We start from the raw sequence: 27,687 nt of genomic DNA, 5'->3' as shown, positions 1-27,687 counted from the left end.
CAGTATCATGTCATAAGCAAATTACAATAGTTTTACTTCTTCCTTTCCAATTTGGATGCCTTTTATTTCTTCTTCTTGTCTGATTGCTGTGCCTAGGATTTCCAGAACTATGTTGAATAAGAGTGATGAAAGGAGGCACCCCTGCCTTGTTCCTAATCTCAAGGGGATTGCTTTTAATTTTTGTCCATTGAATGTGATATTGGCTGTCCTCTTGTCATAGATAGCCTTTATTATGTTGAAGTATGTTTCCTGTATTCCCACTTTGCTTGTAGTTTTTATCATAAATAAATGCTGGATTTTATCAAATTTTTTTTGCATTTATTGATATAATCATGTGATTTTTATCCTTCCTTTTATTTATGTGATGAATCTTACTTATTGACTTGTGAATATTGTACCAGCCTTGCCTCCCTGAAATAAATCCCACTTGATGATGAGTATGATCTTCTTGATGTATTGCTAGATCTAGTTTGTTAATATTTTGTTGAGAATTTTAGCATTTATGTTCATCAGGGATATTATCCTATAGTTTACTTTGTAATGTCTTTACCTGGTTTTGGAATGAGAATAATGCTTGCCTCATAAAAGAAGCTTGGAAGTCTTTTCTCTTGAATTTTTAAAAATAGCTTGAGAAGAATAAGTTTTAGTTCTTCTTTGAATGCTTGGTAGAATTTGCCTGCAAAGCTATCTGGTTCAAGACTTCCATTTGCTGTGAGTTTTTTGATAACTGTTTCAAATTCATTTGTTGTAATCTATTTTTTCAAGTTTTCTGATTCTTCCAAAATGAGTTTTGGAAGATTGTATGTTTCCAGGAATTTATCCATTTCACCTAGGTTGTCCAATTTTTTGGCATATAGATCTTCATAGTGTTTTCTTACAATCCTTTGTATTTCTGTGGTGTCAGTTGTTACTTCTCCATTTTCATTTCTAATTTTATTTATTTGAGTCCTCTCTCTTTTTTTCTTGATGAGTTTGGTTCAAGCTTTGTTAATCTTCTTTACCTTTTCAAAGAACCAGCTCTTGGTTTCATTGATCTTTTATATTCTTTTTTTGGTCTCTGTATCATTTCTCTCTTCTCTGATCTTTATTATTTCCTTCCTTCTACTTCCTCTGGCCTTTGTTTTTTGTTCTTTTTCTAGTTTTTTTACATGCAGGGTTAAGTTGTTTATTTGAGCTTTTTTCTACTTGATAAAGTATATTTTGTAATGCTATGAACTTCCCTCTCAGGACTGCTTTTTCTGCATCCCATAAATTTTGAGTTGTTGTATGTTCATTTTCATTTGTTTCAAGAAAATTTTTGATATCTTCCTTGATCTTGTTGTTAACTCGTTTATTACTTAATAATATGCTATTCAGCCTTCAAGTGTTTAAATGTTTTCCAGTTTTTTTTTTATTGTAGTTGATATCTAATTTCATGTCATTGTGATCAGAGAAGATGCTTGATATGATTTCAATCTTCTTAAATTTATTGAGACTTGTTTTATGTCCTAAGATGTGGTCTATCCTAGGGAATGTACCATGAGCACTTGAAAAAAATGTTATTCTATTGCTTTGGGGTAAAAGGTTCTGAAGATATCAATTAAATCCAGTTGATCTAGTGTGTTATTTAAGGCTGCTGTTTTTTGTTAATTTTCTTTCTTAAAGATCTATCCATTGATATTAGTGAGGTATTAAAATCCTCTGCTATTATAGTATTGCTATTGATTTCACCCTTTATGTCCATCAAAATCTGCTTTATATAATTAGGTGCTACTATATTAGGTACATAAATATTTACAATGGTTATATCTTCCTGCTGGATTGCTCCCTTTATTATTATGTAATGACTTTTATCATTCCTTACTATAGCCTTTGTTTTAAAGGCTATTTTATCAGATATAAGTACTGCTATCCCAGCTTTTATTTTATTTCTATTTGCATGAAATACTTTTTTCCATCTCTTAACTTTCAGTCTATGTGCATCTTTTGTTCTGTGGTGGTTCTCTTAAAGACAGCATGTGTACAAGTCCTGTTTTCTTATCCATGCAGCTACCCTATGTCTTTTGATTAGAACATTTAATCCATTTACATTTAAGGTTATTATTGATATATAGTTGTTTATTGTCACTTCATTCTTTAAATCTATAATCCTCTTTTTCTCAACTTAGTTTTTCTTTGCTGTTTTTATAGCAGGTCCCTTAACATTTCTTGCAGTACTGGTTTGGTTTTAATGAATTCTTTGAGTCTTTTTTTTTTTCTGGGAACCTTTTTATTTCTCTTTCAGTTTTGAATGATAGCCTTGCTGGATAAAGTAGTTTTGGTTATAGATTCTTGTTTTTCATCACTTTGGATATTGCTTGCTCACCCCTTCTTGCCTCAAGTGTTTCTGTTGAGAAGTCAGATGCCAGCCTTATGGAGGCTCCTCTGTAGGTAATTAACTTCATTTCTCTTGCAGCTTATAGTGTTCTTTCTCTGTCTCTTAACTTTGGCATTTTAATTATGATGTGTCTTGGTTTAAGCCTCTTTGTGTTCCTCTTTAATGGGTCTCTCTGTGCTTTTGAACTTGTGTGACTTATTTCTTCAATTTAGGGAAATTTTCAGCAAGTTCTCTCTCCTTTATTCATTCTCCTCTACTTCAGAAACCCCTATGATGCAGATGTTGTTTCTCTTCATGTTGTTAAAGAGGTCTCTTAGAATTTTCTCAGTCTTTTTGAGCCTCTTTTCATTTTGCTGCTCTGCTTCAATGCTTCTGTTTATCTTGTCTTCTAAATCACTGATTGGATCCTCTGCTTCATCCAACCTGCTGTTGATTCCTTCTAGTGTAGCCTTACTTCTGATATTGTATTTATCTTTTCTTACCTTTTTTTTTTATTATTTCAATGTCCTTTTTGATGCTTGCTATTTTTTTATTTAGGTGTTCATTATGTCCATCCATTATTGCTCTAAGATCCTTGAGCATCCTAAAAATCATTATTTTAAACTCTTCATCTAGTAGTTTGGTTACTTCCATTTCATTTAGTTCTTTTTCTGGGGATTTCTTGTTGATTCATTTGGGTCACATTTTTTTGTCTGCCCATTTTGTCTTTGTATTAGGTAGTACTGTCTGACTTTGAACTTTCTGTGGCGTCTTTATGAGGAAGATGGGCTCTGTGATACTGACCTCCAGGTCACCTGTTTTCCTTGTTTTAGGAATGCTTCTTGAGGTTACTATTTTCCCTCTTGTTGTCTGTGAGTATTGAATGCAGTTGTTCCTTTTGTATGTATGGTTATTCCTTCAGGCTGGCTGGCTCTAAAGGTCAATTTTGATCACATGCCATTCAGTATCCGTCCTGTTGGGTGTATTTATTCTCCACAGTGTCTGATGCCTGCTAGACTCCTCCTTTGGGTGTGCTGCTTATGTAGCTAGCTGAGTCTAGGGTTGGTGCTGTCTGCCACCCACTACCAGTTGTGTTGGTTCTAGATCTTCTTGGGTTGGCATCAGCTGTTGTTTGTAACTGTTGTGGACCACCTGTTGCAGTTAAGTGCTCTGTTCACTGTTTCTATCTGCATTTTTTGTGCATGGATAGTGTGGGATCATCTTCCTCCCACTTAGAGATGACAGCAGCTCTGTATAAGCCCCAAGTTTCATAAGATTTGCCTCCACTTTTCAGCTTCTCCACCTCCTCTTGCAGCTGCATGGTCTTCTCACAGAGTCTTCAGTCTTTATGTGGCTTCTTCTATTATCCTTGGTTATGGTCTCCTCAATTTTCAGTACAAAGTTGGTTTTTCAAGATGATTATTTTTAAATTAAATAAGTTTTAATCCAATTTGGTCCTGGGAGGTGGCAGTTGTAATGTCTGCCTACTCTGTTGCATCTTGGATCCTGAAAAGCTCAAAGATAAAATAAATCCTTTGAAAGGCTGAATATTAAACATTGGAATTTGAGGTTCACCAACAATGATACTTAGAAAAAACACAGTCTTTCATTTGGGTCACCTCAAAAGGCTACATTTTAAGTGTAGGGGTAAATTTTAATTAGACTGGCCTTTACAAAGACTAAAGCTTATTTGATTATCTGCCCCTACCTTAACTGTTTCAACAAGACAGTATGACCTCAAAAGAGGTGGTGGGGACGAGTAAGAACCAACTCTAAAGAACCCTGATATAGTAGTTATTAGATAAAAACTTTAAAATAACCATAATTAATCAGCTTAATAACCCACAACCTTTGGATCAACAGCTTTTGCAGAGGTAGAAGAGGTAGAGGGTAGAGTAATTGAGTGAAAAAGAGGAAAACTCATAGACATGAACAAAAATATGTGTGATTTCAGGGAAGAGGGAGGTATTGGGAGGTGGAGAATAGGTTAAGAAGGATAAACAGTGATGGAAAGAGACATGACTTGGGGTGGTAAAGATATCATACAGTGTACAGATGATGTGTTGTAGAATTGTACAAGTAAAACATGTATAATTTTGTTATATTATACAGTGTCACCCCAATAAATTCAATAAAAAAGAATAAAATAAAGTAACCATAATTAGTATATTCAAGAAATTAAATAGTAAGAGATTTTAGCATAGAAATAAAAGATATATATATATATTAGAAATTGAAAATACAGTAATTGAAATTAGAAATACAGAAGCTGAGGTTAATATCAAATTAAACAAATCTGAAGAGGGATTTATTGAACTAGATAACAGATCAGGAAACAAAAGTTATATCCAGATTGAAACATGAAGACTAAAACTATGATTTAAAAAACACCAGAAAAATAACATAAAAGGCATTGCTAACATAGGTAGGAGAGGACAAAATTACCATAGTTGTAATTGGTGTACTAGAAGAGAACGAGAATTTCTAAAGCCTAACAAAAATGCCATTAATCAGAGTCAAAAGTCCTGCTCACTCCAAATAGAATCAATATAGAGGAAACAACACATTGAAACCCAAGCCAAAATAAAAAGACCATCTTAAAATAATTAAATGAAAATAGACATATTTCCTACAAGTTACCAGCATTAAGACTAATAGCCAATGACGAAGATTGCAAGTTAAATGAAACATTTTCAAAGTGGTAAAAGAAAATAACTACCAACCAAAAATTCTACATCTTGTGAAATATTATTAAAGACAAATGCAAAATAGTGACATTTGATGACAACCAAAACCTGATAGAACATAGAACCAACAGACCCACACTAATAAAAATTCTAGAGGGATTTTCTCAGGTAGAAAGAAAATGATCCCAGAGAAAAGATTGAAAATGTGAAAAAAGCCCTGGCTGGTTGGCTCAGTGGTAGAGCATCGGCCTGGCGTGCAGGAGTCCCGGGTTCGATTCCCAGCCAGGGCACACAGGAGAAGCGCCCATCTGCTTCTCCATCCCTCCCCCTCTCCTTCCTCTCTGTCTCTCTCTTTGCCTCCCGCAGCCAGGGCTCCATTGGAGCAAAGTTGGCCCGGGCACTGAGGATGGCTCTGTGGCTTCTGCCTCAGACTCTAGAGTAGCTCTGGTTGCAACAGAGCGACGCCCTAGATGGGCAGAGCATCACCCCCTGGTGGGCATGCCAAGTGGATCCCTGTCGGGCGCATGCGGGAGTCTGTACGATGCCTCCGTTTCCAACTTCAGAAAAATACAAAAAAAAATGGAAAAGGTAAATATGAGGATTAATCTGAATAAATATTGACTAATTAAAACACTAAAGATGATGTCTTATTAGATTTAAAACATGTAGAATTAAAATATATGATAAAAATAACATCAAAGGCATGAGAATGATAAATGGAGTAAAGTTATTCTAAGGTCCTTGAGTTTTTTAGAAAATGTTAAAAGAAAATTATCATTTAATATTAAATTATCAAAATCAAGACTAATTTTTTAAATATCTAGAGTAACAAAATAATATAAAATGCAAAATTAAGCTAATAAAAGGAGAAAAAGGAAATGTAGAAATTTTGGAACAAATAGACACACCTAGATGATAGATTTAAAACCAAATATATAATAAATAATATTAAAATAAAGTAAATGTTACCATAAAACAAAAATATCCAACTATTCTTTTTCTTTCTTTTCTTTTTTTTTTTTTTTAGCAAGAGAATGACAGAGAGAGGGAAAGAGAGAGAGAATAAAAGGAAGAGAGAAAGATGAGAAGCATCAATTTATAGTTGTGGCACTTTAGTTATTGATTGGTGCTTTTCACATGTGCCTTGACTTGGGGGGGGTATCCAGCTGAACCAGAGACTCCTTGCTCAAGCCAGCAACCTTGGGGCTCAATTCAGCGACCATAGGATCTTTTTGATGATCCCATGCTGAAGTCGGCTATCCTGCGCTCAAGCTGGTGGGCTTGTGCTCTGGCCTGATGAACCTATGCTTAAGCCGGCGACCTCAGGGTTTCATACCTGGGTCCTCAGTGTCTCAAGTCGATGCTCCATCTACTGCAATACCACCAGTCAGGCATCCAACTATTCTTAAGAAAAGTAAAAACAAAATAATATTTATCAGAAGCATACTTTAAATATTAAAAAAGTTCAAAGTTTATTTATTCATTATAGAGAGGAGAGAGAGAGAGAGAGAGAGAGAGAGAGAGAGAGAAGGGGGAGGAGCAAGAAGCATCAACTCCCATATGTGCCTTGACCAGGCAAGCCCAGGGTTTTGAACCAGCAACCTCAGTGTTTCCAGGTCGACGCTTTATCCACTGCACCACTACTGGTCAGGCTAAAAAAAGTTCAAAATTTAAAGGAGAGGAGACATAACTTGCAAACCATAAGCCACAGAAATCTGGTATAACTGTTTAGAAGTCACCTTTATTTATAATATGGCTTTCTACAGTCTGTTACCTACAATCAACTAGAGTCCAAAAATATTAATAAAAATATCAGAAATAAGCAATTCATGTTTTAAATTGTGTGCCATTCTGAGTAACATGATGAAATCTCAAGCTATCCTGTCCTCTCCTATCCTACCTTGGATGTAAATCACCCTTTGTCCAGAGTATTCAATCATATAAGCTACTGCCTGTTAGTCACTTAGCAGCCATCTCAGTTATTAGTTCAGTTGTCAAGGTATTACATTGCTTGTGTTCTAGTAACCTTTATTTTACTAAATAATGGCCCCAAAGTGCAGGAGTGGTGATGCTGGCAATTCAGATATGCCAACAAGAAGCCATTAAGTGCTTCTTGTAAGTGAAAATGTGTATCTATAAGAAAGAAAACAAAGTATATGTTCGGTACTATCAGCAGTTTCAGACATTCACTGGGGGTCTTGGAAGGTATCCCTGTATTTAAGGAGACTCTACTGTACTAATATCAGACATTAAATAGAAATTAATGTAGGAATCATTACCAGATCTAAAATAAGTGTTTCTTGATGTTTGAAATTCTAAATATATTTTTACTTAGCAAAAATAAAATTGATGAAACTAGAAGGAAATACCAAATTACTTTATATATTCACTGAGAAACTAAAAAAATAGACAAAAATAAATAAGGATATAAAAGAATTGGCCAGATTAATAAATTTACCAAATGCATCTATAAATCACCACACTCAATACCAACAAAATATATCTTCTTTATAAGCGCCCTAGCAACACTGACCAAAACTGAGCTGAATTATAAGGCAAATGTTAAGCAATTTGAAAGACTGAAACTATAATAAATGCATTATCTGACCACAGTTTTATGAAATGATAATAAGAAAAATATTTTTAATTCCTCAAACATCTAAAAATTAGTAATATACTTTTACATAATTTGTGGTTCAAAAATATCACAATGGAAATTAGAAAAAAATTAACTAAATCATAATAAAAATATGACCATTAGAATTTATAAAATGCAACAGCTTAAGCTATGCATTGAGGAAAATATATACTGTAAAATGCATGTATTAGGGAAAAAAGGTTAAAAATTAATTATCTAAATATTATTTCAAAATGTTTAAAAAACAAAAAATAAAAACTGAACGAAGTAGAAAGAAATAAACCATAATGTAAACACAGGAATTAGCAAGATATAAAAGAAGAATGCAATAAAGAAATTCTACAAAAGCAATAATTAATTGTTTTTTAAAATACTACTATAATTAATAAAAACAAAGCAACACTAATCAATCAACCAGAAAGAGAGATTGGTATTAATTACCAATATCAGGAATAAAAATGGTAAATTTTATAATTATTAACCAAAAAAAATGATGTTATGAAAATTTTATGCCAATAAATGGGAAAATGTTTAGAAAAAACTTTGCATAACAGCATCTTAAATTATTATTAATTTCATATCAATGTACTCTAAGGAATAAATTTTAAGTTAATACTTTGTGTGAGTCCAAAAAGACATCTTTTTTCAGGACTATTCAGAGAACCACTCCAGTCTCATTTCCTGTTCCTCATATTGCCAAGTACAGGCCACAAGGAAAGCTTTTAAGAGCTGCAGGAGAGAATTATCCCTTGTGGTTTTAGTTACTAAATTATGTATTGGGAGTTTTTAGAGGGTGACAATTCTTCAGATTCACAGAATAAACGAACTTTGGGTTGGATGACATGCGACTAAGTTGAGGAGTCCTACAACATCTCTGCACTTCAAAGAGTGATTTAGCATATATTACAGGTCTTTGCTGAGGTTCAACAGACCTGAGTGCCACAAAGTCCCTGGCATTGTGTCTGAATGTGTTTTCAAAGAAAAGAATGAAAACTTGATGCACAAGATATTACTCTTCATTTCCATGCAGTCTTTTTCTTAATCTTCTTTTCTGGCTTCTCTATTTTTTTCCTTCTCCCTGTATGACTTTGCAAAGTCTATCTTTAGTCATGTACCTTCACATTAACCACAATTCCTATTTACCCTTCTTTATGGCAGACTTCCCCAAGTCTCTAAGCTTGGCTTTACTACTGAACTCAAGATATCAATCAAATCATGACACTCTTCATCCCACCATCAAAGGTCCGCAAACCATGATTCAAACAATTCTGCCATTCAACTCCAAACAATCATTCCATCCAGCTTTCACTGTCATTACCCTCTCCTTCCTCACCTTGCAGCCAAAGAGCCCCACTTTCCTGTGGAAATGCCATCTGCACCAATCAACCCACATTCTCACCCTGCTCCAATTCACTCTTATACTCTTCCTCTCCCAGAAATGCCCTTGCCTCCTGATCCACCTCTCACTTTCTTACTCATCTTTTCAAAGGCTAGCTCAAATTACATTTTATCTGAGAAACCTTCCTATATCAGTTGCCCTGTTCTCTCCTTTCTCTGTAGTCCAAAAATAATTTTCACCTTTCTTAGATGAGTGCTCACTCATCATATATATTTTTATAGTTATTTAAATTGCTTTTATCACTAGATTATAATGATGGGGACCACTTTTATTCACCATTTTTCATCAACTCTTATTCCACAGTTTACACAGTACAACTAACAGAATCCTTTTGACTTTGAAATTTTCACTCTGAATGTCTACTCATTTTGCTCATGCATACCCTTTGACAATTGCCCGGCCCTTTTTCTGGAAAAATCTTGCTTATTCTATAATACCCAGTTTTTGTGCCATTTTTAAAATAAAGTCTCCCCCCTCACCATATGTGACCACCAAAGAGCCAATTTCATAATTTTAGATATAAAATATGATCTTTTATTAGAACATCAAAAAAATATTTCTGACAAATACGTACTTTATTTGGCACTAAGTTTGTGCTGTGAAAGTTGAATTGAATATATGTGTGTTTACTATCATCTCAAAACACATTTTAAGGTACCTTTGGGTGCCAGCAATTTTTTGTATATTTCATTAATTTTACAAAATGTGGCAACTGGAGTGTGTGAAAAATATATGTTCTCACTAATATGTGTCTTCTTGAATAAAAAGCTTGAGGGCAAAGGCAGTTGCCACAAAATTGCAGAGTTAAAAACAAAGTATAAAAGAACAGTGCCAGGAATCGATGGTTCAGCAAGATTGCTTTGGCTGAAAATAATTGTGTTTTAGGGGAAACTTTGAGTGGGTGCCACACTTCAGATTTGGTTAATGTGGTTATACCATAGAAACAACATTCTGTCAAAAATTTTACATCACATACATAGAGTTTTCAGGAGATGAAATCTGACTTATTCAACTAAAGGCCATAATCTTCAACAAAAAAATAATCTCAACTCATTGAGCATTTTTAATGCAGGCATAAATCCAAATCTGTATTTGTATTTTTAACAATGGGACAGTGTATATTTTATAGCAGGCACTCGTAGTATGATTTAAAATTTGTGCCATTATACTGTAGTTTGATCTTGTCTTGGGCCACATTGCTAGACAGACAATGATTTGAGATATTTGATTAAGTCAGTAGTAATGAAATTATTAACTATCGCTTTCATTAAAAATACATTTTTTTTATATAATTTTATTTTTTTAATGGGGTGACATCAATAAATCAGGATACATATATTCAAAGATAACAAGTCCAGGTTATCTTGTGGTGGGTATGCAATTATGTTGCATACCCACCACCCAAAGTCAGATTGTCCTCTGTCACCTTCTATCTTGTTTTCTTTGTGCCCCTCCCCACCCCCTTTCCCTCTCCCATTCCCCCCTCCCCCCCGTAACCACCACATTCTTATCCATGTCTCTTAGTTTCACTATTATGTCCCACCTACGTATGGAATAATACAGTTCCTGGTTTTTTCTGATTTACTTATTTCGCTTCGTATCATGTTATCAAGATCCCACCATTTTGCTGTAAATGTTCCGATGTCATCATTTCTTATGGCTGAGTAGTATTCCATAGTGTATATGTGCCACATCTTCTTTATCCAGTCATCTATTGATGGGCTTTTTGGTTGTTTCCATGTCCTGGCCACTGTGAACAATGCTGCAATAAACATGGGGCTGTATGTGTCTTTACGTATCAATGTTTCTGAGTTTTTGGGGTATATACCCAGTAGAGGGATTGCTGGGTCATAAGGTAGTTCTATTTTCAGTTTTTTGAGGAACCACCATACTTTCTTCCATAATGGTTGTACTACTTTACATTCCCACCAACAGTGGATGAGGGTTCCTTTTTCTCCACAGCCTCTCCAACATTTGCTATTACCTGTCTTGCTAATAACAGCTAATCGAACAGGTGTGAGGTGGTATCTCATTGCCGTTTTGATTTGCATTTCTCTAATAGCTAAAGAAGATGAGCATCTATTCATATATCTGTTGGCCATTTGTATTTCTTCCTGGGAGAAGTGTCTATTCATATCCTCTTCCCATTTTTTTTATTGGATTGTTTGTTTGTTTGTTGTTGAGTTTTATGAGTTCTTTGTATATTTTGGATATTAGGCCCTTATCTGAGCTGTTGTTTGAAAATATCATTTCCCATTTAGTTGGCTTTCTGTTTATTTTGTTATCAGTTTCTCTTGCTGAGCAAAAACTTCTTAGTCTGATGTAGTCCCATTCATTAATTTTTGCCTTCATTTCTCTTGCCTGTGGAGTCAAATTCATAAAATGCTCTTTAAAACCCAGGTCCATGAGTTGAGTACCTATGTCTTCTTCTATGTACTTAATTGTTTCAGGTCTTATGTTTAGATCTTTGATCCATTTTGAGTTAATTTTTGTACAGGGGGAGAGACTGTAGTCCAGTTTCATTCTTTTGCATGTGGCTTTCCAGTTTTCCCAGCACCATTTTTTGAAGAGGCTTTCTTTTCTCCATTGTGTGTTGTTGGCCCCTTTATCAAAAATTATTTGACTATATATATGTGGTTTTATTTCTGGACTTTCTATTCTGTTCCATTGGTCTGAGTGTCTATTTTTCTGCCAATACCATGCTATTTTGATTGTTGTGGCCCTATAATATAGTTTGAAGTCAGGTATTGAAATGCCCCCAGCTTCATTCTTTTTCTTTAGGATTGCTTTGGCTATTCGGGGTTTTTTATAGTTCCATATAAATCTGATGATTTTTTGCTCTATTTCTTTAAAAAACGTCATTGGAAGTTTGATGGGAATTGCATTAAATTTGTATATTGCTTTGGGTAATATAGCCATCTTGATTATATTTATTCTTCCTAGCCAAGAACAAGGTTTATTCTTCCATCTCATTATATCTTTTTCGATTTCCCTTAACAATGGTTTATAGTTTTCATTATATAAGTCCTTTACATTCTTTGTTATGTTTATTCCTAAGTATTTTATTTTTTTTGTTGCAATCATGAAGGGGATTATTCTTTTGAGTTCGTTCTCAGTTGTTTCATTGTTGGCATATAGAAAGGCTATTGACTTCTGTATGTTAATTTTGTATCCTGCGACCTTACTGTATTGGCTTATTGTTTCTAGTAGTCTTTTTGTGGATTCTTTGGGGTTTTCGATGTATAGGATCATATCATCTGCAAAAAGTGATACCTTTACTTCTTATTTTCCAATATGGATGCCTTTTATTTCTTTGTCTTGTCTGATTGCTCTGGCTAGAACCTCTAGTACCACATTAAATAAGAGTGGAGAGAGTGGACAACCCTGTCTTGTTCCTGATTTAAGGGGGAAAGCCTTCAGTTTAGTGCCATTTAATATGATGTTAGCTGATGGTTTATCATATATGGCCTTTATCATGTTGAGATATTTTCCTTCTATATCCATTTTGTTGAGAGTCTTAAACATAAAATTGTGTTGTATTTTATCGAAAGCCTTTTCTGCGTCTATTGATAAGATCATGTGGTTTTTCTTCTTTGTTTTGTTGATATGGTGTATTACGTTGACCGTTTTACGTATGTTGAACCATCCTTGAGATTCTGGGATGAATCCCACTTGATCGTGATGTATTATTTTTTTAATATGTTGTTGTATTCGATTTGCTAGTATTTTGTTTAGTATTTTAGCATCTGTATTCATTAGAGATATTGGTCTGTAGTTTTCTTTTTTTGTGCCATCCTTGCCTGGTTTTGGTATGAGGGTTATGTTGGCCTCATAAAATGTGTTTGGAAGTATTGCTTCTTCTTCAATTTTTTGGAAGACTTTGAGTAGAATAGGAACCAAGTCTTCTTTGAATGTTTGATAAAATTCGCTTGTATAGCCCTCAGGGCCTGGACTTTTATTTTGGGGGAGGTTTTTAATGGTTTTTTCTATTTCTTCTCTACTGATAGGTCTGTTTAGGCTTTCTGCTTCTTCTTGACTCAGTCTAGGAAGGCTGTATTGTTCTAGGAATTTATCCAGTTCTTCTAGGTTGTTGAATTTAGTGGCATAAAGTTTTTCATAGTATTCTACAATAATTCTTTGTATATCTACGGTGTCCATGGTGATTTCTCCTCTTTCATAAAAATACATTTTAAAAGATAAGTTGCATTGCTATCTCTCATTCTCTACTGTTTTCTTCAAAAAACTAATAAATCTTGTTCAAAACACCGTGACAGAGCAAATGAGAATATGAAGATGCTACCTTTTGCCATAAGATAAGTCACAGTTAAATTGGAAAGACAGAATGTATGCATGAAGCTATAAATAATGATAGGAAACACTGAAACCTAAACATGCACTTGTAAAACTTCATAGGAGAAAAAGTTTAGCATATTACTAGGATGAAAAGCAAGAGGTAATTATTTTCTGGGGGATTGCACACATTGTTAGAATGCAACAACAATGTCAGACTAAGTATAAGTCAGAGAAAGAAGCAATGTTCTTCATTTCATTTTCTTAGATAACAGGACTCATGAAACTCACCAGCTGCACTATCAGCTCCGATACTATATGTTTCATATCCACATATATATTTGGTTTCTCATTATTTTTGATAGTTCTCCTATAAGTTATATTTTTAACAGCTGAGTATAATTCTGCAGGGTGGCCCATGGGCAAATTTCAGTAACAGAATTTGTATAAATTACCCAGAAGTGTTAGATTCTTAATTTTAACCTGGTGCTAATTTGATATTAATAAGTGAAGTTGAAATTCAGTGGAAAAAATAAAATAGATTTATTTATATTTGTGAAAATAATTCTGGTCAAAAAGTATATGACCCAATCTGAGTAGGCAATGAGGTATGAATCATTTCAACATAAGCTTGTGAATGTTGCTCTAAATGAAAATGACTAAGGTTGTTTTCTCTTTCTTTCTTATTTGCCTCAGATACATACCACAATACTCAGACATGACTGTTCTTGATTGAAGAAATATTTTTAACAAAATAAAGGGTATCAAAAATTTTTTGATCATGTTCTTTCTTAAATTGATCTTTAGTTTTTTTCATATCTAACAATTTAGGATACATCTGAAATAGTCATTTTAGATTTTTCAACCTCATTTTCTGTGTACAGTTTCATTTATACATAGTTACAGACCAAATAAATCAGCCACGTGTTATTGACTGCCTGCTGTGTGCTCAGCTCTAGGATCTGTCTGCTGTGAAATTAAAAAAGAATACTTTCCTGGTTTTGAAGGGTATAATCTAACTAGGAAACAATTGGCACACAGAAATGATAGCAACCTTGACCAGACCAAATAGAATCCAACTTTCCAGAGTGTAGGAAAAGTCTTAGGTGCGGTAAAAACAAACAAACAGAAACAAGAGAAGATCATTTTGAGGGAACCCTAGAAACAGCAAGCAGAGTTTGGTGGGTGAACAGGGTTAAAAGCCAAGGCGCAGGGCTGGCCTCCACATGCATGTCCCAGGGTAGAAGCACACAGCCTCAGAGCAGGTGCTTCCTGCCCCAGGAACTCTGGGCACAAGGGCGCACAGGGCGTCCCAACTGTCCGTCCAGCTCCACTGGCCATATCTTTCTTTCCTCTGTGCTCTCAGCCCCTTCTTTCATTTCCACAGGCCAAACCTGTCCTCTCAAGGTCTACCCCAGATGCTGCCTCTTCCTTCATGATTACTGATTGAGCCAGCTATTTTGTTTCATGAATTCTTAGCCTTCCCTTTTCATTTGCAGGACAATTTTTTACTTTGTAAAAAACAACTTCTTGTTGTCCAGGCTTTAGGTTCTTCCTTTCCTCCAAAAACATCCTGACCAAAACAACCAAATATGATTCTTCTTTATGTCTTTGATAGAATCTAATAAGGGTTACTCATTCAAGAATAATTTATTGAATGAATGGAAATGATAGCAACTAATCAATGGTATGTGGAACAAACTTTAAATTACATATTTGCCTTTATATCCATTTAATTGATTCCCAAAAAACCAATTGAAGTATTACTCCAAGTCTTATAGCAGAAAAAAAACTGCATGTCGATTATGTATAAGAAATAACACAATATATTCTAGAATATTACTGAAGAGGCTTTTGGTGCTAACAGTGAAGTGACAGGGGCAGGACCAGGCTATTGGCAGTTGTGATGGGTCACAGTATGGGACCATATGATTGGGTGAATAAAGGACATGGAATAGGTAGATAATGAATTAGGAATGTGTCTAATTTTTAAATTCTATAAAAGTTTGGATAATTCTTGTCTGTCACTGTAGATGCCACAGCAGCATTGCAAGTGGTGATTGGCAGGTGAAACAGGATCACTGGAAAGATGATTGCTAATTTGCAATCCCAACCTGAGTGTTCCCTAGCTATGTGATGTTGAACAAGTTACTTAACATTTCTGATTCTCAATTTTCTCATTCATACAATGCAGATAATGATATTGAGCTCTTTTGATTGCTGTGAATAACCAAGAAAAAGTATGAAAATATGTCTACTACAGAGTTTGCACATATGAGCCAACTGGTTAATGGTAATTATCAATGATTCTTGCTGAATTGATGAACAAATGCATTAAAGTGGGTGTAGAAGGGAGAGCAGAGAAGTGACACTGAGAAGCTGTGAAGAGCCTTTGGAAGAATGCAAAAATAACTCAGGGTCAAGAAAATCAATGTAGGATCAATGTCTTCTGAGTCTTTTTTTTTTTTTTTGAGTCTTTTAATTGTGTCAGAAGACCATGCCAAAGATATGAACCTCTTTTGAAAAACAAGCTGGAACCAAAAGAGTTCATGAGACATGCGACAAGAAGAATTGAACACTATTTTAATAAGAACAGTCTTATTATGCTGTGTGGTTATTAGGTATAAATAGTTTGTAGTTAGGTTAAATGACTAAAATTACCACATAAGGTTACATGGCTTAACTGACTATTGGGCAGAGTTAGTTATGGGAAAAAATTATGAACAAGGCAGAGGCTGTAAGCTATTGTAGCCACCTGAATAACAAGTGCATGGGGTAAAGAATAGCCATTGAGGCCCCAGCTAATTGGCTCAGTGGATAGAGTATCTGCCCCACGTATACGAGTCCTGGGTTTGATTCCTGGCCAGGGCACAAAAGAAGCAACCATCTGCTCCCCGCCTTCTCTTCCCCTCTTCCTCTCCCACAGCCAGTGGCTCGATTAGTTCAAGCATCAGCACAGCGATGAAGATAGCTGAGTTGATTCGAGCATCAACCTGAGATGGGTTGCAGGACGCATGCAGGAGTCTGTCTATCTTGAAAAAAATAAAATAAGAAAAGAAAGAATAGCCATTGACATGGCACACCATTTACTAAAGCACAAGACTTCTTTTTTTGTAGGCCTTCCTTCCAAACTTTAAAAAGAAAATGAAGGACAAAAGCTTGTGGCATGAAAGCTTTTATATTTCCTCAGTATATAAAAACCATTTTTTATAATCTCCTAAAATGTCAAAGACAATTTGAATAACAGAAAATGCATGTAAATATAAGGTCTACCGGAAAGTTCTGTCCGTTTTTGGAATAAAACAAAATACAAATTTTTCTTACCATCAATAAACTTTATTAAATAATATAATTGCTATTATTATTAATGATTTCTTGCCAGCATGAGGGCAATCTGTATATCCCATTTTTGAAAAATGTTTTATCTTTTGATGAGAAAAATTGAACCAGTGCTTGTTTGATATCTTCTTCATTTTAGAATTTTTTGCCCTTCAAAAAATTTTGTAAGGACAAAAACAAGTGATAGTCAGTATTATTCCTTCACCAAACACTTTCAATAAATTTTTACATGCTTCTGTAGCATTTCTTCCTTGTTGAAATTTGAAAAATTACAGTGGCGTAAATGAACTTTATCAGTAGCCGTGGGTACACTATCGCTTCACACATAAGACTAACGTGAATCAACTTTGTTTTAGTTAATTTGCTACGTCAGTATGTATACATTAAGTGATAAAAATAGAGAGGCACACATGCACCAAATAAACATGTGCTTACGTGTTGAAACTTGTTGTGATAGAAACGAACAGAACTTTCCGGTAGACCTTATATATATGTACTATGTCATTATAACCCAGAATACCTGTTAACTGAGTATCTGTATTATATGCTAACTTCCTTATACTTAAATAGTTTAGACTGAGGAGAAATACATGGCTTTCAAGGCAACCACCACTCTAATATGTGTCTGGGTTCTCACACAATTGCTCCTGCCTGAGCAATTATACCAAAGAAGCTTCCCTTGTGGCATCATTGTAAATGTTGCTGAAAGGTAGCAGAAAGTGCCACCCCAAAGTATGCTTATCTGGCATAAAGATTATTTGAGCTGATTATTTTTGAGAGAAAACAGAGAAGAAACTCAAAAAATAGAGTAGAATTTACCCTTTTGTTTAGAAATCTCCATTTACATGGTTTCTCCCTCTCTGTACCAGGAAGAAAAAGTTGATTCTAAATCACAAAAATTCTTATCGGTGGAGAAGGTGCCTAAATTTTATCAGTATAACAGCCTTACTCTTGCTTGCTATGCTTTTCCTGATAACCTCCCTTTACTAGCCCCCCCACACACACACAATTATTTTTTTTTATTTAGCTGAAAATGGTGTTTAAGCTGATTTGGGCTATTTGGGGCATTTGTTTTTCTGTCTTATATTGCAAGGGTCCCTCAGCCACAGAACCTTGAAGGTTTTAGGTACAATCCCCCTCACACACACCCAAACACTACATTATCAATTAGGCTCAGTACTCCTTCCTGCCAGACTTGCAGTCAGTCTCAGAATCCACCTCAGCACACTGCTCTAGCCAGTCAACTACAAATGGATTAGCATTAACCTCTAATTCAAACCTGTTTGTGATCCTTGGTTCAGATATTTATCTCCTTAAGGCTAGTGTCTGGAATACATACTCTCTAAAATGTATGTCTAGTTCTATGTGCTTATAAAATTCTCAATCTCAATAATCTAATTAGAAGAACAAGGTCATGGTTATGTAAAAAGAAAACTCTTAAGTATCGAATCTTTAAGGTAAGTCAATAGTAATGTAATTTATTTCTATGGTTGCAGGATAACTGTTTCTTTATCTGAGTGTCTTTTACATCTTTCTAGCTGGGCGTGTTTTTGTGTGTATTTATAGAATTACTTTATATTTAATTTTACCCATGTTCAAAATTTTATCCCACATTTACCTCAGTTAATAATCTTTTTTTTCTAGTGTTTGTTATAACTATTGAGTGTTTCTGAAATGACTCATAATTCAGTCTGAGGTCTCCTAATCATCCATCTTGGCATTATAATCAGTCTGAAATATCATGCTACCAAAACACTTTTTAAAACTCTGGCACTTTAAATGATGATGCTAAGATTACCTTTCTGCAGAGCATAACTGACTTTTTTTTTTTAACATACTAGACTATTTCCAACAATTTGAGAAAAATAATCTTTAATCATAAGGCATTCCAGAATTTAAATCTAGTTTATGAACTTTCTATAACTCCTATATATTTTGAAAGTCTTTGTTATTATTTTCTTTCCTCCAGTGTCATCTCTCAAAGATTTCTGAATCTAATTTTACACAAAAGTCCTTCAAGTTGTAGGTGTGACTTTATATTTATATCCCATTTTGATACTCGCTCTAGCGCCCCCAAAAAAGATGAACGACTGATCTCTTTATATTTCTTTCCCATTTGGTTCAATAATTTCCTCCAAATTAAAGCAAAGATGCTATACAATGTGCCTTTTTCTTATTTCTCCTGTGGCACCACAATATATAAAGTAGAAGTTCTAACTTTGGTAATTTTTTGATTCTGTACAAGTCATACCTAGCTCTAAAATTGTAGCATATCTAGATGGAAGGGACTTTGGTAATTAAACTCACCCCAATCATAGTGCAAAATTAGATTGCATTTCAAATAATTTTACTCTTTGTCATTTTTATTGTATATATTTATTAAATTGCATTGAAAATGGTATGAATCTGCCTGACCAGGTGGTGGTGCAGTGGATAGAGCATCAGACTGGGACATAGCGGGCCCAGGTTCAAAACCTGAGGTCTGGGCTTGAGCATGGGCTCATCCGGCTTGAGTGCAGGCTCACCAGCTTGAGCACAGAGTCACTGGCTTGAGCATGGGATCATAGATATGACCCCATGGTTGCTGGTTTGAGCCCAAAGTTGCTGGCTTGAGCAAGGGGTCACTTGCTCTGCTGTAGCCCCCCTTGTCAAAGCACATATGAGAAAGCAATCAATGAACAACTAAGGAGACTAAGGAGCCGCAACAAAGAATTGATGTTCTCATCTCTCTCCCTTTCTGTCTGTCTGTCCCTCTCTCTGTCTCTCTCTCTGTTTCTTTCACACACACACACACACACACACACACAATGGTATGAATCCACAACATTTCAGGGTTAGTGAGCAGATTAACCTGGCTGGAACAAGGTGCATAAAGTATTTTAAAGAGGGATAACAGTAAGTATAAAGTCCAAAATTAACAAATCACCATTGGGCATTACAACTTCAAAAAGGTGCATAGTCCTGTTACCTGGGTGTCTTTACAGCATTTTAAGTTGCATGAGGGAGGGGACTTGCTAAGGTTTCTCCAATTCATCTTAAAATTAAACACTCTAGAGACCATTTTTAACAATTCTTTTGGGTCATTCCGAAACACCTCTGTTACGGAGATTAATACTCTTTGATTCTGAGCCAAAAGCATGGTTTTCAGATGTTATAATTACCTGTTTGGCTTCTCAGGGCAATTATTTGAAAGGAATAAATGCTCTGGCTACAATTGCCTCTGTGGGAGTCACAGTAATTGCCATTCATCAGGGTAGCAACCTGCTGAGGGCATCAATTCATAAACTGAGCCATCAATAAACTGAAACCTGGGCCCCTGGTGCCAACATTCTTTACACAATGAAATGTTATTACTGGCAATTAGGTAAACAATGAGCCAACTTGGAAATGAAAAGAAGTTGCCAGTGACTACCTTAAACCAGTCATCCACAGATGTCTTGATTCTTTCCATGCAAGAGAAACACCTTATGAGCATACTTTTTTATAATATGACCAAGACCCAAACTCTCACAAAAAACATCACAGATTAAAAAATGAAGAAAGAGTGAAAGGTTAGCAGATGAGTCTTTGTTTTAACTCAGAACGGCAGTGTGGAGAGGTGACGTGCATATCTTGTGCCACCTTTGCACATAAGTGGGATAAGGTAAAGTTGGGGGAGAAATGGGATTTTGTACTGTTCAGGGAACCTGTGTTAATGAAGGCTGATCATTTGTGAAGTGCTTAAGAGTTTTAAAAGATTTTACCAAACATCATGAAATTCAGTCACCACAATATACCAGTGAGATAAATAGAGTAAACATTATGGCTTCTGTATTATTGTGGTTTTAAATGAATGGAGAGGATTCAGAGAGATGCTAATCAGGGGTCGGGAAACTTTTTGGCTGAGAGAGCCATGACGCCACATATTTTAAAATGTAATTCCATGAGAGCCATACAACGACCTGTGTACATTACACATTATCCAATAAAAATTTGGTGTTGTCCCGGAGGACACCTGTGATTGGCTCCAGCCACCTGCAACCACGAACATGAGCGGTAGGAAATGAATGGATTGTAATACATGAGAATGTTTTATATTTTTAACATTATTATTTTTTTTATTAAAGATTTGTCTGCTAGCCAGATGCAGCTATCAAAAGAGCCACATCTGGCTCACGAGCCATAGGGTTCCCGACCCCTGTGCTAAGTAATTGTTTAGATCACTGAGGTCACTTCCAGACCAGTGTTTTTCTCAGCTGTCCTGATGTTGCCCATCTTGTTCAGATTTTCCTATCTAAGGTGTTCAGACAAGTCTGGAAACACATTTCCAACTCACCCTAAACCTACCAATAAGCACTTGAGCCCCAACCCCTTCCCTTCAGAACAGTTCCTCTCAAAAGGTCCTGACTAGAAGGACAGGGAAATGGGGCAGCCAGGGTGAGAGGTGGGAATTTGTGGTGAAGCCTGCTTCTCATGCTAAAGTTAGAAGACCAAGGGGTGAAACTCAAGCCACCACCAGTGGCTTCAGACAAACAGAGACAGGGCTGTGAAAGATATTTGAACTGACAAACACAATGGTCACGTAGAAATGCAATCAGAAAGTTTGAGGTGTGATGAATGTTTGGGATGTTTTATGAAGTGAAAAAGAAACTCCTGAACCAGATAATTTCAGTCATGATTCTTTCTCAGTTGGAATTGATGAGTCCCTCATCTCCACGCTTCTTGTTTTTACCCAAATAAATAACGCCATTGAAAACTGTTTGATGGGATAAAAGTGTGCTGTTAAAATAGGAAAAATCTGAGAGAAGAAATGGTGGGAGGTCAGGAATTTTTAAAAGGCACCATTAGAGAAATGGTGTGGTTTGGGGTATGTTCCTGAGGTAATGTAGTGTGCCTTGGTCAGGAAATTCTTTTGATTGATAAATCATATTTTATTTTTTTATGAACCTTAAGTTTATTAAATTCATTCTATATATCAAACAAGTTTAGGTCCGATAAAATATCTTTCTGAAAAGTAAGCCGGAAATGGAGTCTAGTGTTCAGAGCACAGGAGGGAGAACCAGAAGCTCTTTATTCTGTCTTCACCACCACAGCTCTCTTTGCAGAAGGACAAACCACTTTCTTTTCCTCATTGTCATCTAAAAACAAATCAAAACAATAACAGAAATTTTCACCCTTTTTAAAGCGTTTACCTCAAACCTTATTCATTCTTGCTGACTTCTCTTATTTAACTTTTTTTTTTTTAAACGAAAACTTTTGGAGGACCATGGCAGGGTGTAAAATAAATATTCTTTGCAGGTCTTTTAAGACCAGTTTACATTTAAAAGAAAATGTCAAAGACAGGACAAACCTTAATGAGAAGTTCATAATAGTTACATTTGACCTTTGCCCAGAATAGGAAATAGAGTTAAACAAAGGAGATCTTGAAAGCTAAGTGCATATAAAATATTCTAAAGAATTTCCTCTGAAGTCTCCAAGAATCCTAAAGTTGCCCCAGCTCCTAGGTATGGGATTAATACTTAGCCTCAAGAGAGGAAAAAAGTAACTATTAAATAAAACACTCCTCAGGCTCAAGATATTCTGGTGTAGTTCACGGTCTTTAATTAAGGAGTAAAACAACCATGACAGAATTGCTTTTGATTTTAAAAAGCCATCTTGGAATTAGTAAACATTTTCACAAGAAGATGAGATTTATTTTACTATGCTTTCATATGAGTTCAAATGTTTTATTATTTTCTCCCTCATTAGGTTATAAACTTTTGAGAGTGAGGACACTGAGTTCTATTTCTTATGCCCCCCGCATAGCTGCTGACACCATTGATTGACATTCTGAAATATCTGAAATACTTGACTCTTAGTTAAAAGATTTTTTTCTTCCTGAAAATGTGAAATTCTGTTACTTAAAAAAAAAATGACACCAGAGACATAAATTTATATAGATTAAAAATTATACACGTTTTAGAACATTAAATATTTTCCTTATTTATGTTATTTTATACTTAATATGTATTTATATTTTATATTTTATAATATTTACTTTATAAAATTCACAATACTCACTGTTACTCAATGAGTGTGGTAGAGGAGGAAAATTGACCTTCTACTTTCTAAGTTCTTTGGCTGCTCTAATAATCAAATTAATATTAGGCAGATTAATAAGATAAAAATAAATTTAATTACTCACATTTGAGGGCCCCATAGGAATGTGAGACACACAGGCAGTCAGGCAGTTGAGGTTTGTATGCCATCTTGAGCTAAGGAGAAGAAGGTGGGGGTCTGGAATATCAAAGGAAAGAAAGATTATTTACAGGAAAATGGGAAGAGAAAATGTTTGATTAATCAATATTTGCTATTCCATGCAGAGATGAAGGTACACAAGAAGAACACTGTCCACTGGTTCACACCAGTTCGGCAAAACCAAAACTTAATATACTGCTCATAAAAATCAGGAGATATTGCCCTGGCCGGTTGGCTCAGTGGTAGAGCGTCAGCCTGGCGTGAAGGAGTCCCGGGGTTCGATTCCCAGCCAGGGCACACAGGAGAAGCACCCATCTGCTTCTCCACCCCTCCCCCTCTCCTTCCTCTCTGTCTCTCTCTTCCCCTCCCGCAGCCAAGGTTCCATTGGAGCAAAGACAGCCCGGGCGCTGGGGATGGCTCCATGGCCTCTACCTCAGGCACTAGAATGGCTCTAGTCACAACAGAGCGACGCCCCAGATGGGCAGAGCATCGACCCCTGGTGGGCGTGCTGGGTGGATTCCGGTTCTGGTGCATGCGGGAGTCTGTCTGACTGCCTCCCAGTTTCCAGCTTCAGAAAAATACAAAAAGAAAAAAAATTTTTTAAAAAATCAGGAGATATTTCAAAATGAATATGAAGCTATAAAATATCTCCTAATTTTTGTGAACAGTGTATTTTGTTGAGTTCAGTGAACTGACTGTTAAAATGGCACTTATAATCAGGGTTCTCTCTAAGGTGGGCGACTGGGCAGCCGCCCAATGTGGAAATCACAAATTTACATTCCTTACTATTTTTTTATGTTCCTCTGCACGACACTGTATTCTAAGTGCCTATAGTGATGTTCATTCTGTCCATAGGTGAAAAAAATTGCAAGTGAGGATTGCAATCAAGAAGCAATATGGAGATATCTTAAGTAACAGTGTTATTGTATTTTGTCAGGTATCCTTTAATATTTATTTTATTAATATTTTAAAACTTTCTTATAGCATAATCTAATTTTGTGTACCTTTTTTATTATTTTTATTTAAGTATTAAGTGCATGAAATAATAAACTACCTTTGGGATAACGCTTTTTATACTTAAAATGGTCATTAAGACAGAGAACCAGTTGTTAAATTATTTGAATCCCACCACTGCCTCTATATAAATTCTTTTAGGCCATTAAGAGAGAGGTAAAAAGAAAAAACCCTGAGTATGTCGTTTCTGAAAAATAAACAGCCAAAAATAATCCTCATGCCAGAGACACATTTTAGGGTGACAAATTTTGCTCCCCTGCAATATCTTTAGAATGTGTGGACAGAATTTTTCCTTCTGAATTTAAAATCTAAAGCTAATCATTGCTGTTTTATTAACTCTGGTTAAACAAACCATTTTTTTTTTTTTTTTTTTTGTATTTTTCTGAAGCTGGAAATGGAGAGAGACAGTCAGACAGGCTCCCGCATGAGCCTGACCGGGATCCACCCGGCACGCTCACCAGGGGCGATGCTCTGCCCCTCCGGGGCGTCGCTCTGTTGCGACCAGAGCCACTCTAGTGCCTGGGGCAGAGGCCAAGGAGCCATCCCCAGCGCCCAGGCCATCTTTGCTCCAATGGAGCCTCGGCTGCAGGAGGGGAAGAGAGAGACAGAGAGGAAGGAGAGGGGGAGGGGTGGAGAAGCAGATGGGCACTTCTCCTGTGTGCCCTGGCCGGGAATCGAACCAGGGACTTCTGCACGCCAGGCCGACGCTCTACCACTGAGCCAACCGGCCAGGGTCCCTAAACAAACCATTTTAATAATCCTTTTGCTGGTGAACCCATGTCCTAATGACAAATACACATGATTAGTTATTACCATTTGTGACTTCATAGAAACTCATGGATGGAAGGGAGTTTCAGAGACAATGGGACACTAGGTTGCATTGAACCTAATTGGTTTATTGGAGTATTCGCTGTGGCACTTAAAACTCCTAGCACAGAATTTGGTATTGACTTCCCATAACTGTACATTATTAACTATTATTTCTGAATGGATATCATTTCCTAAAATAGATGGTAAATTCCCTGAATGTAGCAATCATGGCTTCATAGATGATTAATAATATTTAATATGTCTGAGTGGTAAGAGCACACACAAGTTTTGGTCCAAAAGTTCACAAACCAAAGAGAACAGAAAATTGGTAAAATATAACAATTTTTACCTTATAATAATAAATTGTGTGCGTGCTTCTGTGCATCTGTGTGTGTGCATGTGTGTGTGTGTGTGTGTGTGTGTGTGTGTATGGCTAAGGTAGAGTGTTGACTAAAACAGTGTCCAGCCTAAGAAAAAGTCTTATAAGAGTTTACTTGAACCAAACTGATGACAATTGCCAGGAAGCAAAATTTCAACATATTGAGGTAATGCTCTATAGCAGGGGTCTCAAACTCAACTCAGCATGTGGGCCGCAGAGCAAGATCACAGCTGTTCGGCGGGCCGCACTAGGTCTACAAAAGGCAACTGTTACGCAACACTTTTCTCACTGCAGTTGAAAACAAAAAAAAAAATCAGTACAACAAGCACAATCGTACATGCAGTTTACTCAGTGTCACAAAACGACCAGAAACTGTAGTTCGCATCACAACTGCTGTTAACTAAGCTAATATCTAGCTAGGATGCTAGAGAAATGAAAAATACAAGTAGGCCCCTAGGCTTACTTAATTTTATCCAAAAGTTTTTGAACTTCGTGGATTAGTCTGCGGGCCGCACAAAATTGTTCGGCGGGCGTCCCGCGGGCCGCGAGTTTGAGAACCCTGCTCTAGAGAATGCAGTTTTGCAGCTTGTTTTATACATTAGAATCAAAGGAGGAGATATAAGGGGGTAATTTATATGAAATTCATTGATGGTACATTAAGGAGGCTGGAGAAAGCAAAGCAGAGAGATCTCCAAGGTTAGATAAAAAGTAAAATGGAAAGACATATACTTTTTAACATTGGTGTGTACAAGATAGTTACTATTTATAGCACATAGAGATGATATGTGCACAACAAGGTAACAATGTGATCTCATGCTCTGGTGTCAGTGCTTGTACCTTTGAGGGGTCTAGAAAAGGAGATTACTCTGACATTTCAAAGGTATGTTATCATAGATGCATAAAAGACATAGAACACTTCCAAAGTTAAAGACTGACCTTTATCAAGGAAGCTATAAGTTCATGTGACTACCTACCATGACCCAATCAATGTTAGTTAAGCATTTTTAAGTTCAGATCACACTATGTTGTTACTTTGGTCTGTGTGTTTGTAAGGCTCACCATGGGAGCCTTTCTGAGCTTGTCAGGCTTAGTATGTGGCCCATTTTTTGTCCACCATAGTTAATGATGCAAAAGAAGACACAGGCTGAAGACTTCTAGGTATAAAAAGTAAGATTTTGCATTATGTTTTAAAATAAATCTAGTAAAGTCACTCGCTTTTATTGATAGTAATACATTTCTTCACTTAAGGAAAAATGTTTTCAAAATATGTTCTTGAGTCAATAAGAAAATGTTTAATCCTTACCTACTGATTTGTAATTAGGAACAGTGTAGTCATTACTTATGTATCACAAAGCTGGTGAGCGAATAAAATGTTATTTGTTAATAATAAGACAAAAACAATTCTCTACAACAAACTGACAGGCATTCTAACTAATATCTCCATGATTCAAGTCACTAGTAGTTGAAAGATAACTATTAAAATAAACCTTGACTATCCCAGGAAAACTGTTTTTTCACTGAAAATAGACTGAAACTTTTTTTAATTGATTTCTTTTTTAGATTTTATTTATTCACTGTTAGAGAGAGAGGAGAAAGAAGAAAGAGATAGAGAGAACAGGGGGAGGAGCAGGAAGCATCAACTCCCATATGTACCTTGACCAGGCAAGCCCAGGGTTTCAAACTGGCGAACTCAGCATTCTAGGTCAACACTTTATCCACTGCGCCAGCACAGGTCAGGCTGAAACTCTTTGATGATGACAATAAACAGATTAACTATAGATAAAACATAAATTTTAAGGCAGTGGTTATATAAATTTTGGTTAACATCATCTTTGACTCTCACCAAAGAGCAAACTAGTGCCTAACCCAGTGCTTTGTATCTTCTAAAACTTACGTCAGTAGCTACTTCACTAAAGTTATCTGAACTCATTTTTCTCCCAGACACACCAAATTTGCAGCTATATGTGACAATGATCTGAAAACTATAAACTGCTCTCTACAACAAAGGATGAAAAGACCGTACTGAGACAAGTAGGAGAAGCAGACACATGCTCTCACAAAGACCCCACCCTCCTCACAGGGACATGATAGAGAAGGGTCTTACCAGGCTGATGCTTCTCCAATATCTGGTACTCCAACCCCTGAAAACTGTACCAGAGTAAAGCCCCTAAAATGTATGGCTTAGAAAACCAAAGGTACGGAAGTCTAGAGGACCCAAAGTAGTATAGAAAACTCAAACTTCCCTCTTAAAGGGCATATGTGTGGTTTCACTTGCCCCAAGAACCTGTGGAAAACAACAGCAATAGCAGCAGCAGCAGTTTGTAAAACACCCAAAATATATATGAAGGAGATTCCCTGACTAACCTAAAACTGTCAACTGGAGGGGCAGGAAATAGTTGAAATATTCCCTGGAGACAGAGGTGCTGGGAAACAGCATGTTTTCACTCCCTTGAACCTACTACCACAAGTATGTGAGCTCAGATGCAGTTCCCTCCCTATCCCCTGCCAAGACAAGCTGGAGTAAGAAGTTGTAACAGCATCCCATTGCCTTGTTGAGAAGGAAGGGTATAGGTATTTGCA

The sequence above is a fragment of the Saccopteryx leptura genome, chromosome 8 (genome assembly GCF_036850995.1).
Source record: "Saccopteryx leptura isolate mSacLep1 chromosome 8, mSacLep1_pri_phased_curated, whole genome shotgun sequence".
NCBI classification, from domain to species: Eukaryota; Metazoa; Chordata; class Mammalia; order Chiroptera; family Emballonuridae; genus Saccopteryx; species Saccopteryx leptura.
The sequence above is the reverse complement of the archived record's forward strand: the minus strand, read 5'-3'. Positions refer to the sequence as shown.